The following is a 19,115-nucleotide window of genomic DNA, read 5'->3' as shown; positions in this document are numbered from 1 at the left end:
AACCAGCGCATAGTCTAATATGGTTTGTCTAACTCTACCAGAAAAATGAATTTTTGTTGTGCATTTTCGACAGAAATTTTAGCTTTTATTCTTTTCTTCTTTAAGATTAAGTTCCACTCCGTTAACTAGAAAGGTGACTGTCCATTAAAATAATGTAACCAAGATGTTAGTCCAAATTAATTAAAGACAATAAGCAATAAACGACTTGACGTCTTGCGACAATTCATCGTGCACATATCATTTCCGTAGGAAACTATAATTTTTTGAGTAGATTTAAATAAAATAAAAATAGCATCTTCTTATGATGGTTGGTTCTACACTTGACTGATATGTTTGTAATCACTTCATCTTTTGATGTATGTATGCCACGTGATCCATACATATATCCAACCCTACGAGTAGTCAGTTATAACCGTACCTATTTACTTTTCCTGTTGTTGATTTCAATTATACGGTTAAAAAACATTTTTCAATTTTCCATTATTCAAGTAAAGTGCGTGGATAAATGGTGGAAAGTTAATATTCAAAGTAAAAGATAGATAGATACTTTTGACAAGGAACATGAGTCTTTATCTCTCGCTCTCTTTACAATTTTGTTATGTAACGTCGCCTTTTTTCACTTCAAAAACTTACATTCAATTCAATTGAACATTTTCCCTATTACTGCCATTATTTGTTTGATGTGAAAAACGTATGGAAATATTTAACGTTAATAAGAGCTTGATTCAGAAATTATATGTTCCCACTAGTATGGTACAAAAAGTTATGGATACTTAAATGAAATGGAAAAAACTGATACAGCATCCGAGTACGGATAGACCAAATTTTTTTCTTCTTAATTAATAGCTTGAAAAATGTTAAACATTTATAAAAATTTACCATTCTGCTTTTATTTCATTCGGTTGAACACAACAGCAACCCGAAAAAAACTTGGGAAATTGTTTTTGAAACGTTGAGTTTATTGTTGGCAATATGTTTTATCCTTTGGCGTTGTAATGGAAAAAAACACATGGTTCCAAGCTGTAATTCAGTGATTCTTCTTTTTTCAATAAACAATGTGGACTCATTGATTTTTAGTAAAACAAAAACTTGCAAAATGCTTCCGCCCAAAAAATCTCTCTTAAATATGACTTAAACTAATCATATAAATCAAGTGAAAAATGATTCTAATTATTACCACTAGATGGCTCTTGTCCCAAAGTTTTTATTTGAGATGTCAATACAATTATTGACATTTAAAATCCCCAATATTTCACTTAGATCAAACATGAGCTAGTTTGCCAATACTTAAATGCATACCTATACATTGTTTCGCTTGTTATTTTGTAAATAATTTAGTGAAATTTAATGAAAACAACCTTATGTCGTATTACCGTAAGGTGAATATATATAAAAATTACAGAAACGCCATATTAAATTTTACATGAGCCACCTAAGAGCGTAATTGTTTTAATATATGAAAAATCGCCCTATTAGTTCAGTTGGTTAAGGCGTAACCAATTCCGTCCGCTATATGCTTAGGGATCACGTTCGATTCTCGCTGTCGCAACAATGTGACATTGTGATGGGCTGGTGTAGTGCATGGTATATGCATAAAGGAGGCACCTCTGAAATTGGCGAACTGATAAATGACATTATCAGCGGAAAGGTGGTAAAACACATATATGGTATCACAATGGGCTCTTAAGCTTAAGTGTATCCTTCGTGGACAGCCAATTTAACCTAACCTAACCTTATATTCGAAATTTAATGAAGCGTAACGTATGTGGATTAACATTCGAATTCTATCTATTAGTATGTATTTGTATCCAACATTTGACGCTTTGGTCTCTCTCGTAGTATAGATACATGCTCAAGTTAATAGTATCATAGTCTGAACTTATTGTTAAGTTACAAATACAATACATCTCAGTGCTATCTGAACTGAAGTTTATAAAATAACTGTAATAGTCGAATAATAATGATGATACTAAAGCTATTTGAAAGCTAAAGGTAGCAGAGCAGCTTCAACTACCTCACTAGAGTTTGAAAAGTACGTGTTTGTATAGGATGATACTTTCTGACCTTTATATATGCATTAACACCTTTCGTTTCATATCATTTACATAATCCGTAGCAACAAACTTCAGGTTTACGTAGTTAGATGTATATACATATAAAATGAATTCATTTTCTCCAACAATTTCTAATAACTACTTATACTGATGGTGTTATGCGCGTTCAACATTGAAACTCGTCTCATACTGTATATATGTATGTCTTGCTATAATAAAATATGTTATTTAAGTACGAGCAAAAAGGGAAAAAATATTTACAGAGTGGTTTTAGAAATATTTTCTCAAAATCAGAACTCAAGCTTATACTTATGCTTTCTATTAAATATTCTGCTCCCAATATTTTGCTATGATATTTTAAAGTTTTATATTTTCTAGACTTTGTTTCCGTTTTTTGCTGTTTTTTTGCTGGTCAAGTTTTATAGAATACAAAAGCCCACTTACAAATTAAATTTATCGTCAATGCATCGGAGTAGAACTTGGAGTTTTAAGATTTTCTTTTCCTCGTATTGCTACGCCAAATTATTGAAAATACTGAATTCAGATTCAGTATATTGTTTGCTACTACAATGGGCACTCTTGGTAAAAATCATTTATCCTAATTTTACTCGAAGTTTGCATTATAGGATGTTACTTCAGCCGATAAAATTATTCAAAATATCTAGAAATCCAAGCTCAATTTTTAGCTTGGCTTATGATCTCAAGCTCATAATTTACGTTTACAGAAAGTAATGGTGATAATACTATAGCTTCGCCTTCATCCTTGACCACTACAAGTCACTAATTTACATAACATCTCTTGCGAGAGAAGGAAATTTTTTATTAATTTTTTATGCTTAATGAGCCTACCGAAGATCTGTCCATTATCAGGTTAATTATAAGTGTGTGACCTTTTCTCCGTACCATTTTGCACTTAAATATTTCTAGAAAATAAGTTTCAGTGATGGAGATCGATACAGAGTGTGTATAAGTTGACCTATAAATACGGAGTGTTTAATAAGTTAGTTGCACACTGTTACTAATTTTAATAATAGAGAGTAGTTTTCATCGAAAAAATTATTAATATCTTCATACAAGTTTCAGACGAATAAGACTACACGTTTAATTTCATTTTTCTTTAAAAAAAAAAAAAAGATTCTTGCTCTGTTACCACTCGATCAGCTGATATATTTATGAAATACCTTAATCAGTTTGAAAATTTCACCGTTTATTCAAGTTGAATCTCAACTTAAAATAAGACTTAGTGCTTTTTTTATTAACAAAATACGCGTTTTAGTACTGTTATATCCACGTTGTAACTTGTTTGAAAAATAAGATTCGTTTGTCCTGGAAAAATGAAATAAAATAATACCTAAAACTACTATTAATTTTTGCGAAATTTTTTCTACGGATCATATTTTAAAAGAGCACCTTTTTCGTGAAATATTATTGCAGCCACCCTGTATTTAGGTATAAATATATTGTTATGTACAAAGTAATACTTGGTATATCGTGGGTGAACAGCAGATAGTACAGTATAGTAGTACCTACAGTATTACGTTAGTATTATAGGTACAACCCATTTTATTATCATTTCACTAATTTTATTTGGAAGGATTGTCCAAATATTTACATGTTTTTGTCATCATAACAATCTTTTTATGTTGGTAAATATTATACTTTATATATCTACATATATACACATTAAAGTCTTTTTGCTATATGTATTATTATAATATTCAAATGAATTTATTTTAATATTCGAACATTGTTTTTATATACCCTAACCTCCTTAATTATAATAAGTATTTATATGTCTTTTTAAACTATTAGGTTTCTATACCCTCTTGTATGTTTAAACGTTACTTTTTAAATATAAATTTGTCGTAATAAATTGAGTACTCATTCTGTTTCTGATTGCAAGATAATTAAAATTTTGCATCGTGGATATTATCAGTTGGATACCCAAAAAAAAAAAGATTTACTTTAACTGACACTTATACTACAGTATCAATGTACTAAGCGCTTCGTTGAAATCATTTTACAATGTGTAAAATCAAGAAAAATATCCCAAAAATCTACATTTCCTATCTGCCAGTCTATTTGTTTCGTACAAATTTTCTATTTTTGAGCCACTGTCCATTAGATAGGTGAAAATACGGATATGCCAGATGCCAATACAATAGAATAGAAATATGGTAGAAGCCATGCAAAACCAAACAGTTTTTTTTCCATCGCTTCCATCATATAAAAAAGAACTTTTAACCTAAAAGCTTGACGTACACTCAAAAAATGCACGGATTACAAATAGTACTATATGCAATCCGTGCATTTTTTGTGATACTAAGACACTCAATTTAAAATATTCACTTAAATATTCAATTTTCTTTTCCGAAACCCTTCCATTCTTAAGTTTCTACATAAAGTCATATAAAAAAAACAGTTTTTCAAAGCAATAAAATGCACTTATTTTTATAAATACATAAGTTAATAAAAGTATGATTGTCTTTAAATAAAAATGAAAAAAATCAAAGGTTTTACAACCCTTGCTCTTTGATATTATATTCATTACAATAATTTTATATACTAAATACACATTTTTTTCGTTCTAAACGACTAATTATATACCTAAAAGTAGAATAAAAAAGTTTCACCATTTGACAGTGTATAATGTATAATATCGTAGTGTATATTATATTAAAAGCAACAAAGATTATGTTTAAATATATATTTATACAAAATATTATTATACAGTCAACTTTCTTATTATATTCGACTACTATTAATCAAAGAAATAAAACCGAAAAACAGTCTGACCCAGGAAAAAATTCATGCCATGGATTTTTATGGCAGCCAGTGAAAAATGTTTGCCTGAGTGTACTCAGCAAAATCCTATTTATAGGAAGTTTTGCTTTTTTGATTTTCGCTCATAAAGTGGGACGGTTCACTACTTCCAAACCTATTGGATTTGATATTTTGGATTATTCTTAGTTTTTAATCCTTGATATTTCTTACCGAACCTCACCGTTTTTAGATATAAAAATTTGAAGAAAAAAAATGCAAATTTACGCCGAAAACTGGTTATTGACGAAAATAAAGATTGTTGGTTTGGTGAAACCTCAAGTGTCAAAATTGACAAAAAATACTTATAATCGTCCAAAATATAATATTTAATGGCTTTCAAATTAAATTCTATACCGGAACCATGGATTTTTCGGTGAAAATGCTTTTTTTAAGTAAGAAATCTCGAGGATCAAAAAATGTCCATATATAAAAGCCAATAGTTAATAATAAATTAAATAAAGAGAATGTGGTATCCGAAAGTAGGGTACTCCTCTTCCACTTTACTGGCTAAAATTGAAAATCACCAACTCGCATGAATCGAAAAAGAACAAGTCCAAGTCACTCAGACAAACATTTTCCACCGACTCGCATAAAAATATACTTGTGCAAAGTTTTTCCCTGGGTCAAATATCTTATTTTCTCGACTATATGTACTTACCATTTATACTCTACACTCATCTTTTGTTCCTTTTAATTCTCTTTCGTCTCAATGCTCATTTGCATAATTTATGGAAATATTTGATCGTTTTTAAAAACTTAAAACACGTTCATTTCCTTGATATTATATTAGTTTTTTTAAAATATGGCTATATTAAATATCGCAAATCTTCTTTTCTTTAATAATAGAAGAAAATTTATACACAGGATGGTCCAAGGTATAACAGTAGGATTTCATCAAATGGTAGATAACATTAAATAATGACATTTGCTGAATGAATACACTTATATTAGGAGAAGTCCTTTTAGGAGAATGAAAAAAAGTTTATTATTTTGAATATTTTCCAAACGCAAAAAGTAATACATGGCCAAAATGGCAATATTTGGCTTAGAAAAATTGCAAATTTGGAACTTTATGCTCTAGGCATAGGCCGTTACTTGCTGTGATCAACACTATTTAGAAAAGACCGCTTTTCTGACTACAATTATATTAAAAAATTATCATTATTTTAACGTTTGTTGAAGTCATGCTTTTATAACTTGGATCACTCTGTATATATTTGTGTATGATGCTTCGAATTTATACAAGAAAGTATATAATTTGAATTAAGATACGAACTAGGGTGAAAAACTGAACCTTTATTTACAATGCGCCTAGATTGAGTCACACTTCACGTGGATCTGTGAAGGGATAATACATTCAAATTCACCAGATTATGGCGAAATTTTACTTTGAAATACCATGCCCAATTTACAATTTTTAATAAAATATAAGTTAAAATTTAGTTAAAGAAACCACCAGCACAAAATTTATTAATTTATAATATAGTTGTAATAGCGAATATCTTTTACTATTGTGCATAAACAAGTTCCACAGGTCTGATAAGGTTTTTGGATCGAAAGTGTTTTTAGATTTGCTTCAGACATATTTGCGTAGCTGTTTGGGCGTTAGGACTGAGCAGATTTTTTTGAAAATAGCTAATTACCTCGAATTACCTTTCTTCTTTTTCTTTTTACTAAAAACCGTAACGGTTCACCCGTTCAGGAGCTATGATACCACAGACAGACCCACAGACATGTGAATTACATCTTTCTTTGTTACCCGGTGGTTGTAAAACATTCAACATAGTAGAGTAAAACTTTTTGGAATCGAGTGTTAATTAAGGATTCACATGCTTTGTGGAATACAGGTCTCGCATACAGGTCTTTCGCCGGAGACAAACTCAATTTATTAGGGAAAGAAATTTAAGAGCCTCTTGTGGAGTTTTACTGAAGAAGGTCTTATAATCTTTACAGCCTCTCTAATTGTCCTATGATATCAAACAATAATTGAACATATTGTCAACAATTGCCTAGTATCAAACAACAATTTTGACATTCATGAAATGTTTTTTTCTAGAAAATTGTTAAGCAAAAGTTATATACATTAAACTCATGTTTTTAATTTAAAATAAAAAATAATTAACATTTCAAATTCGTTTTAAAATATATTAAAATTCCAACATTACAAAAAAGTAGTGTTTTTTTTTTAGCATAAATAAATCAAGTCATATACTAGTTGCAATGTCAATAAATTTGACCAACCCCTGTACCTACACCCTATCTCTCTAATCCCATATATTTGTTATTTAAACAAACACAAAATATTTATGAAACAACACCTCAATAGTAAACAAAAATAAATTTTTTGTAAAACCACCAAATACATAAACTAAACAGATGACAGACAGACACCACAACGAAGCATATTGTCCGTAAAATTATTTTACCAACAAAAAAATGTGAACCACCATATAACCTCTATATTAAAACTGTAGTTCTGTAATTACACTTATCTTCCCTTACACGGTCATCCAACCCTAACGTTAGAATAGAGAATAAGTCAAGCATACGGGTTTACCAACTTAGCTTGCGAATCCTAGCTCACGCTTCTACGAAAGCTCATAAATAAAGGATTGGATGGCCAACTCTTACCCAAATTTGGGCCTGTACTGATTTTCCAAGCCTTAACAAACGCGCTACTACGGCACCATAAGAAACCCGTAATTAAAATATTTTCTTTCTACTTGCACCAAGATTGAGCGAAAGGTGGAAACCAGGTTTGTTCCAATATCTTATACCAAAATTATTTAAATCGATGTTATCAGTCTTAGTTTCCAAGCTTGACCCGATGCTCACTAATCTCCAGGGAGACTTGAAACCCAAGATTCCACCGGCTTCTATTATCCATATTCCCGGCTATTACTTCGTGAACCATTTGGAGCTATTTAGCAACAGCAGGAGTGCTTTGTCGTCAAAGGGCTTCAGTTCGGAGAGATCGTCAAAGAAAGGCTGACTCAAATGAGTCCAGCTTCTCGTGGCAAGGACTGGGCAGTGACAGAGAAGATACACTGACAGGCCCAATCGTTCAGCGAGCATGGCGCCCAGCCAGTGTCTTCTAGTAGTAGCCCCAATTTTGTTAATATAAGCCCTTGGAAGTAATATAAGAACGCCTACGATTGTACTCAGACCATATCTGTCTTGTGGTACCACAAGTACGTTCCTACCTTCTCGTAAATAGAACTCCCGGATGTCTTTTGATGCTTGTGTCCGGAAACATTGTGCCATTTCGTAGTAAGGAGGATGAAAATTGTTATATTTCAAAAAAGAAAACAGTCAGTCTTTAAACCTTTCACAAGAGCTACATAATCAGGAACATATATATTTAACGACATAATATAACTACATGATACTTCTTATGCTGAGCTATAAGCGCCCCTGGCTAAATTTAAGGCTAGTCATCGTTCGTTACGTACTTTGTACTGGGCATCAGCTGTCTAAATGATTGAAAACATGTCAAAACATGAATCACTTTCAATTAATTGAAGAAGACAAACCTGATGCGCAGTAAAAAGTACCCACATACCGAGAGGACTAGATATCACCTAGATAGACGCTTTTTTTTCGTGCTACCATCTCCACTCTGCGTCCTTATTACATACGTTCTTGATTATAATATTAGCTTTAGTTTCAAAACTTTGAACTAGAATACATATCCTCTCTATCAAATTAAGTGTTGTTATACAGAGGTAAAAATATTGTAATGTGAATAAAATTAACATTAATATCATGTGGAAAAACAATTTACATGAGAATTGCGATACAAATGAATATTAGAATAGAGAATATACAGAAGGACTCATCGAGTTGTACACTGTAAAATTGACCTATAATTTTACATAAATAATATTTTATACATAATATTGTAATAATGTACCCATTTTGTTCTCTCATTATTTCTATTTGTACGTTTATTATTTTGTGTATAGAGTGACGTTAACTACCTACGTCCGACTCTTGATGTAAGCTAATTAAGTTTGAACACATTTTTTGTTTTGTTTTAAATTAGGTGATTGTTGTAAATTATGAGGGATGTTAGGATGGCTTCGAAATTTACTGAAATAAAACTGAATATATTTGTATTTTACAAAATGGATGTGCCGGAAAGTTGACAGCGCATAGGTTTATTAACACTAGTGATTCCCGCTGTCAAAACAAAAAATTAATTTAATTAATGTATGTGATGGGCTGGTGTAGTGCATGATATATGCATGAAGGAGGTGAGTATGCATTTAGTATCTCAAAATAATTGAGGAGCTGATAAATAAAGTTATCAGCGGAAAAGATGATAAATCACCATAGTATCACAAAGTACAAATACTTAGGCTTAGATTTTAAGTGTCTAGGAAAGCTTAATAGGGGATATAATTTTTTGCTGTTATTTTCCGAGTCTTTAGTCTGTAAAATAAATGATTGTATATTTGTAAGTAAATTGGTAATCTTCTTTACGGAATCCTAACAAAATACATAATGAAATTCGTCTACAAACTATTGAAAAAATACTTTTTGTTTAGTAAAACCTGTCAAAAAACTTTTTATTTTTGATAAAACATACATACATACAAATATAACAAATAATATTCCTCTTTCCTAAGTTTTTGTAATGGATTATTGATTTTCGTTTAACTTTTCAATTCACCGTGTGATACTTTTTAACATATTTTCAACTTTTTTAAATTGATTACATTTTGAATAAAAAAAAAGTTGGTTCATTTTCAGTTTAAAAAGTGTGTATTTTTGTGTGTATGTATAGTTTTTCCGGTTTCATTTTCAAAAGAAAATGTGTTTATCATTAATGGTGATGTGATTTAAGTTTTGTATAGACTCTGAATCCAATTTCCTTAGCCGTACAAACATTTTTGCTGTAAGTATATCGGTATACTTTGTTAGGTATATGATTTTATCATAAAAGAAATGGTCTTTTTGTTGTAAGAATAGAATTTTTGAAAGTTGCCTTTTTATAAACGAATTGCATTTGAAAGTTACCATTTTAAATGTTCATATTTGATAGAAACCTTAACTTTCCTTTTAGGAGAAGTATTTCTGACATTGAAATCACTTATAAAAATTGAAATCCCATAAAAATGCATAGTTAGTGTATGCAAATAAATTGAATAAAAATTTATTTTATATTTTTTGAAATTAACGTTATTGCTGCTTTTTAATAGAATTTTTATTTATTTGAGGACACAAATGGACAAAGGCTTTATGCAAAAAGGTAATTTAATAGAAAGTGTCCTTATATATATATGTTTAAAGTGCGAGTTAAGGGTTCCGTACCCGAAAAATTTGTCAGGGGTTTTTTGTTGTTGTTGTAAATTTACTAAATTTCACTTATTATAAAATATTTATTTGTAATTTGAGTTGATTTATAAAGTAAAATTTTATCACGAAAACATAAACTTTCGACATTCGAAGTAAATTATAATTGATTGAAATTGATCATCTAAATTAATTTATTTAATAAAACTTTTCTAAATAATAAAATTCAGTATGGAAAATATTTAAATATTTTATCATACACAAACAACACAACTAGCGAAAATAATTGATAAGATAAATAGAAAATTTGATAGAAAATTATATTATTGAAATAATATTATCATGTCGTGTATATGTAAACTTTGCCTAATTAGTGAAGATCATACAACTAATTAACTACTCTTTGGGTAATAGAAAATATAATAACATCAACTCTGAAAACTGAAAATCGTTTTGTTAAGTTTCAACGAAAATGTTTTCATATGCAAAATTATCCAAGAAGTTGTATTGCTAGTCGACTTGAGACGTAGATGGTGTGTCTATAACACCACCATCGACACGATTATATGACGATACCATACAAGTGTATAAGTACTTGTATTTACTCCCTTGTTGTGCTTAAGCATCATTTTACTACCTTGTTCAGTTATTAGATGAGTAAAGTGTTATACAGAGTGTTCTTTTATTGACTACAGAACTATTGCCTCCTGAAAAAACTGAGAAAAAAAAGAAGTAAATGTTCTTTACCAAATTTTGATATGAGGCCTAGTTTACAAAATAATTATCCTACTCTTATTATAAACAATTAATAAAAAATACATTCATCAAAATCAAAGCCATCCAATAAAACACTACTTAAACAGAGAATGGGTTTCATCATAGTGGAAGGCATCTCTAAAAGCAAGATTAATACAAAAAACTCTATTTGGCTACTTATGTTATTATAAAAATTAACCCATAAAAACCAAAACCAATTATTACACTACCTTTATTTGTAAATTAAGTATTGTACGCAACCTATCGTGGGAATATCACATACCTTAAGCATGTTTTTGATGAAACGGACCATAGTCCACATACTCAGAGACAAACGTCACTATGTATATTTTGTTTTGAAGTTGTAAAGTGATACGATGTTTATGATTTTGTGTTATGTATTACATAGTTTAACCCCCCGCCTGTACCTATATTAATATATAATTTGATACCTCCCACATCTAAGTTTCTCTGTATTGGTGAATTATTTTTTGTTTTCTTTATATATAACGACAACAAAAATTTTTTTTAGTATTCACTACCTAATTAAATCAATTTACAATCAATTATTATGATAGTCTCCTCTATATTCTAAAATTACATCTACGAATTTAATGAGCTCGATAGGTCTGTGAATTCATAAATCTTCCTTTTTTTCCCATAGTCACATCCTTCGAATCAGGTCTCAGTTCGAAATTTGGTAAAGAGCATTTCCATTTGTCTTGAAAAGCTTAGCTTACTGGTATAATTTTCTGCTATCAATAACAGAACAGCCTGTATACGTACACACACACTTCAATATCAAAATCAGTTCATATGAATTGAATATGCAAATAATATCTGTATATGTACTTATTAAATGTATAAAGATGTTCAATTAAATTGAACCGAACTCAAAATACAGTTATACAGGTCAGTAGGGATATCGATGATTTTTTTCCCTATTGCCTTTTTTTTCTCACTAAGAATAATGACGATATAAATGGTCTTATGGAAGTATATGTAATCGCAATTAAAAAATTATTTGTAATCGACTATGATCAGTGAATTGTTGAATGATTCGTCTTTACCTAATTATAATTTAAGGGTTATTTAAAATATAAATTTAATAATGTTTTTTCGTTTTTGTTTCAGGTGGGTTTCAATAAAATTTTTCAAAATCGCATTTTTTTTGTGAGTATCTTCCCCATTATACGTCAATTTATAAAAATTTTACCGGGACTAGGCACTCGAGTTTCCTTTTAAATTTTTAAATTACATTTATTAATAAGCGAAAATTTAGTAATATACAAATATAGGTAATTCATTACTCCCTTTCTTTTGTCTCGTAGTGTCTACTTGACTGCCGAAAAAACTTTGGATCGCTTTTTAACCCTTTTCCCGGGATTCAATCTAGCTGAAACTTCAAGTTTGTGTCATGATAAGAACATAACTACCTATTACTTCATTTGAGAAAACATAAAATAAATATTTTAAGAATTCTGATCTAATTAAAGATAATGTAATAAGTTATTGCTGTACAATTTCTTGCAAACTTTGGTATCTTTTATTATAATGAGACAATATTGGTAGCTATGATGTTATATTGGCAGTGTCGGGTTGACTTATATCATCACTAATTTCTTTTGACTTTTGTTGAGCAACGGAATATCACTTTTCACTTCTTGATTTAACTTTAAGCTTGAAGTAATATCTAAAGAGAGCTGCTATGAATTGTATAATTAACGTATGATCATAATTTTAGCAACGACATGGATTGGTTGCAAGTGTCATTATCCGACTATTTTTACGCTTATTATAGTGTCGTATTATTACTTACAGAAAAGTTAAAAGAATGTGTCAAGTTATAGAAACTAATTTCGAAGAAGCTTTGCAATTATAAAACGAATGAAAGAGGGATTTCGAATGGGATAGAAAATTGAGAAAAAATAAGAATTAAGTGACTAATATATAGTTTTTATTTCGAATATATCAAATATTTCAAACATAATCAACTCTAGGAAATAAAAAATAGAAATTTATTAGGTCATTATTTTTATAATTCTATTTTATAATTTTATATACGCTCACTTTTTTGTATATTCGAGTGTACTTATTCTGTCTAATTGTAAGTTGAAAAGATACATATACATATCAAAGTTTGCTTAAAACGTGTTTTCAACGTGTTACAATTTTCAAAAGCTTTCAGTTTTAGACAGTTTTCACAGTGTTTTTAGAGGTATCATCATCAACATCTTTCTCATCATGTGTCTATGCTGTTCTATACCATGTCTCGTCTAAGTACTTACTACATACTCATATACACATATAAACCTTCTAGTTTTCCTATAACTAAATATTATTTAAACCTTTAACCTATTTGGGATCAAGTGTATATTTCGTTGGATTATTTTGTACATATTGTATTTCTATATAATCTAATTTGTTCCTTTAATATAAGGAGGGAGGGGAAATTATTTTCTATAATTTTGTGTCTTTTCATATTCATATTTATTAAAGTTTGTGAAAAGTTTTTAGTTGAAAATTATTTTAATTTTCTTCCACAGGATACTCCTTAAGGTTTTTAATTTATTTTTAAATCCATGTTGAAATGAGATTTGAAAACATTTTGATTACAAAAATTAATCACTTCTATGTTTCCGCCATTACACCTAGATATAAGAATAGTAATAGATATACATAATATATGGAAAATTGGGATGGTTAACAGACAGATAGGGCGAACTTTGAAAAATCAGAGAATGCAAAAAACTTCTTCGGAAATCAAATCTTATTTCGGTTGGTAATACTTTTCATACAAATTTAAAACTAAAATCATTCTCGTTTCTATCATATTGTCAACTTTTCTTTTGTTGTCTTCTTCCATGAAAATAGTATGAATTTTGAATAGATATGAATTAAATTTTGTTAGCATACTCGAATTTTAAGGGAATGATTAGATATATTCAAAATCAATAAAAATAAATTGACAAAATAGGAAAACAGTCTTTTTCTCCTTTCTCTTTGCAAGATAGAAAAACACCTATACCTATATGATATAAGTGCAGTATTTTCATAACTTAATTTAAAATCATATGTTTTAAATCGCACCATGAATGAAAAACGTGATAATAATAAAAAACATTTACATGGCACGATACAGAAAAGAACTCCATAAAGACAATCATATCAAAAAGTTTTTCTTCTGTGTTTTGTGTAGCAATATTACTTGTGAATATAATCTTAAATATATATAGATATTATACTATCTATGTTGTAGTGAGCGAATTTTCATTTAGAAGAGAGGAGAAACGTTTCAAATCAATTTCAAAGGAATTACTTCAATTTCTGTATAAAATCGTTTCAGTAAATATTATTACTGAATGTAATGTTATGTATATAATATTTTGTATGTTTAACAGTCAAAACATGAAATTTCTGAATAGACCTGGATTTTAAAATCATTATTTTTACTAAAACGTTTTCATATTACTAAATATATTCGCATATTAATAAATAATAAGTAGATCAAAAACCTTCATCCCTATATATTATAAATGTGAATGTAAGGATGCTTGTTTGTTTGTTACGCTTCCACGCAAGAACTACCGTTTGGATTTGAATGAAACTGTGAAACAATAGAACTCATACATCAGAATAATACATGAGCAATAAAATATAAAGATATATTTAAAAAAATTAATAAAATTAAATTTAATCTGACATTTTACTACTCCGTCTCTTATGGCTATTTTTACACTTAAAAATATTGAAAATTGTGTATATATTTTGTGTGTAAAACATTCCCTTCGTGTGTTTTGGAAGGGGGATAAGTGAGATCAAGAGAGGTGGAGGCTATAAAGTGTTGGTTTTTACTTTGAAGCCCAGTGAAGCAAGCGGATATCAAGTAAATACATATTCCTACAAACACAATCTAAATTTAAACAAGGCCTACCTTACTCGATTCCCTGAAAAAGTGATATCGTTTGACATTGACTGTGAACTATAGAGAGTAGAGATAAAGAGGACCATCTCTGTATATAAAAAGTGTTCATCAATAAGCAATAAATAATGGTATTAATAATATAGGCGCTGCCGTAGCGTATAGTATATAAGTATATTAGTTTTAAAAGAAGTGAAGAGTCATAACAGTAAGATAAAGATCTAAACAAGTTGTTAGAGATTAATAAAAAAGTTCACATCAAAAATCTATTACTACCTTAGCGCTATTTTGGTGGTTTTTTTGAGGTCACTTTTTCAATTTGTCCCTCATACAAGCTGGTTCTGCTTATTTCTACCCTCCATACTGTGAACTCGCCCATATAATGTTTATAGTTTCGAACTTTGGTACATTAAATTTGTTTCTAGATTTTGTATTTTGATAGTAGTCTACATACATGTTTCTCTCTATATAGATAAGAATCTCGAAACACGAGAATTGTAGAGGTACATGTGATATAGCAATGTTGTAACATGTATGTATGTATGATAACCGAAAATCAAATATAATAAACTAGAGCTTAAATTTTTACATCATACTTTTATGTATGTAAAAATACACTGTTTTTTGATACTAAATTATTCATGTATAAGCAAACATATTATTATATTACAGAAGGTTTTGTAAATATTTAAAGTAGATTTAAATTATCTGTTCGAAAATTCTTTTCAATCGCATTGAAGCCAAGCCTGTTTATTTAAGAAAATTTAATGTTATTCTGTTGGAATCTATTGATCTGCATTTGTATTATAGGAATCTACATTGGACGATTTTAAATAATCGATAAAACTTTCATTAATTGTATGGCTTCAGACGTTCCGAATACCCTGGGTTTTTTCTAGTAATCGAAAACTTACGTTAGTTTCATATGGATAAACAATTCGAAGCCATAGAATATTCCCGAGTCAAGGTTGTAGTATATTTCGTTCAATTATGATCAGCCGTTTGAGAGAATTTCCACTGCAATGCCTCATGAATTTTTCGTATATACTAATATATAATTTATTTATGTACATAACAGTACAGTGGGATTAAACATTGAATGAACTTTTTGCATAAATTTTTCTGATAGATCGTAATTTTATCAAAAAATTTATTATGTATACTTGCCTTTTACATTCTCGTTTTTCCTTTGAATTAAAAAAGAAATCTTTTGCTTTTATCATGAGTGAAAATTATACATGTATTTTCTTCAGAACTAATAAATTGTTTTATGTTTAAACAGTTTATGACTCTATGGAGTCACATATAAGGTTTATATCAACGGTCGTAGAACATATCATTTTATAAGGTCGAAAAAAGCTTCATCGAATATATTTTTCATTCTTTAATAATGAATGCATTTTGAACAGAACTATAAAAGTATAAAGGTGGCACCAAATTCAAGAGATTGATAAGAAGTGTTTTTTATTGGTTTAGGTTAGGTTGACACCCGTAGTCTGTGGCCCTTTTAATGGAATAATATGTTTAGAAATACGAGTCGCACATTGTAATGCAATCAAAATTATTGAAAAGAAATGTACGCAGCAATTGTGTTTCTTTTAAGGTCTCCGAAACGCATAATGGACGTCAAACGGACAAAGAACTTATTCCCACGATTCTATTCATTTCTGGGAAGAGAATAAGTTGAGATCGGTTTCCGGGGCTATTTAAATGTATTTCAAATCGAAGATAAAAAACGGGTTTGCATCCAATGGTAGCATTCTCGTGGTGTGGCCCTGTGAAGATTCCAGTCTATTTAGAAATCGAAATACTTTTTTTTATTATTCAGATAAATTATTTGCGCTTGACCATCGATGTATAGGTGCCAAAGCGAAAATTTGATAGTTTTCATTTTTATTTTCTTGGCAGTATGTAGTCCTACTTGTAAAACAAAGAGAGATTTTCTTATTATTTTGATAGTTCTGACGCAACAAAGTTATTAAATTATACAAAACAAATGTTATTAGACAAAAGTTTTTAATTATAGTTTCCCAAAACTTTTTTCCATGCGTTTAATAGGAAAAATTCTCAAAATTAACAAAATAAAATGTTCTAAATTGAATGTGCAGTATTGTTTAGGCGTTTCTAGTTAATAGTAGTTTTATCAGCTAACAACTTTGTAGTATAATTTTTGTACAGATTTTTGTTAGGTGTTATTTGCCAGCAAAACGTTTTGCTTGGTCATTGTGTATTTTGTTCATGTACAACACGTTTTACCCGACGAAGTTTTTGGTGTTACAATATGTTCAGACTAGTTTTTGATGCATTAGTGTGAAGTGGGCCTTATAATGTTGAAAATAAAAGGTTTATTTATAGAAAACAAGAATTTAAAAAAGTCATATTTATGACTTGGCTAAAAAGCAAGTTCACCATACATATAATATACGAGTGTTTTTCATATTTTTGTTATGAGTTTTCCGTCGTTTTAGATATTCAAGTAAGCGATAAAAAATTTAGAGGTCCTTTTTTCCTACATACGTAATACAATGTTTTCAACCAACATGACGACAATATCGTGTCGTGATTGTATGTTCCAACTCCTTTTTAGACGTTCAAGTGGATATACAGTGACGTTATATGTTTGTTTGGTTTTGCTTTGGTTTATTTGTTGATGATAATATAACCATTTACTCGACCGGAAGAAGTGGTCATATTTCACGGCAGACGAAACTGATTCCTTGTATATGGTTTTGTTTGGTTATTATAACGGGTGTCGTATATATATGCCTCTTAAAAAGTATACATTTGTTGTAGTGGTCTGCACATGGTTTTTGTGTCGTATGTTTTTATTTCAGAGAAGTTATTTTTACTCTCACATCGATATAGTTGTCTCACGTATCACCGAGGCCGTTGTAATTAAGTTAGCCGTTAACTTCTTTACAGAATATTGTTATTTTTTTAGCATAGTTCGACTTTTTTACTTGAAATCAAATTTTTCCGGACAAGATTCGGCGTTGATAAAAACCTGATTATAATGGATTGATGTTCCTTTTTAACCCCCGAACTAAAAAAAGGGGTATTATAAGTTTCACCGCTATGTGTATGTGTCTGTCTGTGGCATCGTAGAGCCTAAACGGATGAACCGATTTTAATTTTTTTAACATACCCAAAAAAAAGTAAATAGTTGGCGATGATCTTCAAAATATTGGAAAAGGCATCACATATAATTTTCACATAAAAATAATTTCTATGAAAGTGAATGGTCAAATAAACCTGGTTCAATTCATTTCGAAAAGTGAAACGGAAAAATAATTAGGTAATTAAAAACAATAAGTCAAAAGAACAAAGTCAACTCAAATATTTCAATTTTAACAAAATATATCCAAAAATTGGTCCCAAAAAATGATAACTCTCCTTTTTATCACATCTGATGTCCTTCACTTTGATGCCATTAAAAGAATTCGAGAAGAAATCGCATTTGTCGGGAGGTTTTTTAAATTTTGTAAAATTCACTTTTTTAAGTGACGAAAAGTATTGTACTCGAAGTAAGAAAAGTATTCTAATCGTGATAAAAAATATTTCAGGAAAAAAATTTATTTCGTTACTAAATTTTTGATACTGCTGATAACAACGAAACAAAAATAACAATGATGAGTTAAAGGTATCGCATATTTGTTAGCAAAGATATGGCAGTTTTAATACAGGGTTGATGCTTGTATATAAAAGGTATAATCTACTAAATGTCGTTAATTTTTTTGTTTTCTTCGATTTTTCTAAAGTCTTGCTCTCACTTTGGCCCTAAATTTGGAAAATCTGGTGTGTCAATTGTCAAACGTCTCTAAGTAGATAAATAAAAAAGCAAGGGCGGCGGCACAATGTTACTTTTAAATTCTTTACTAATAAATAGCCACGCTTCGAATATCAAAAACATGCCTCACTCTTTGTTGTAATACTAAATGTTTGATTCGAATAAACATGATTTCGGAATACTGATTTTGTACGATTGGATAATTTGTAAATAAAAAGAATTTTTTCTGCTGCCAGTTCTATGAAAATCAATTATCATCTCGCCTGCTACTCAGTAACATAACTTAAGTCGCTATATTGCGGGAATCAATAGATCCAAGTGACACGTTATGATTTCGTTATGCCAAATGGGATATCGAAAAGATTGTATATATAATAAATATGCTTACTCAAAACTGTTGCGTAGTAACTACAAATTGTGACACCCTATTAAAATAGGCATATTCTAGCAGTATATAAATTTATAATACACAAAT

At 29.5% G+C, this 19,115-nt stretch overlaps 1 protein-coding gene across 5 annotated transcripts in view; it reads left to right on the top strand.

Annotated features, from left to right (window-relative positions):
• The window catches only part of LOC123290726 (muscleblind-like protein 1), a 616,529-nt gene that overhangs the window by 124,853 nt on the left and 472,561 nt on the right, over positions 1–19,115 (top strand). The window lies entirely within an intron of this gene.

The sequence above is a fragment of the Chrysoperla carnea genome, chromosome 1 (genome assembly GCF_905475395.1).
Source record: "Chrysoperla carnea chromosome 1, inChrCarn1.1, whole genome shotgun sequence".
In the NCBI taxonomy this organism is placed as follows: Eukaryota; Metazoa; Arthropoda; class Insecta; order Neuroptera; family Chrysopidae; genus Chrysoperla; species Chrysoperla carnea.
The sequence above is the reverse complement of the archived record's forward strand: the minus strand, read 5'-3'. Positions and strand labels throughout refer to the sequence as shown.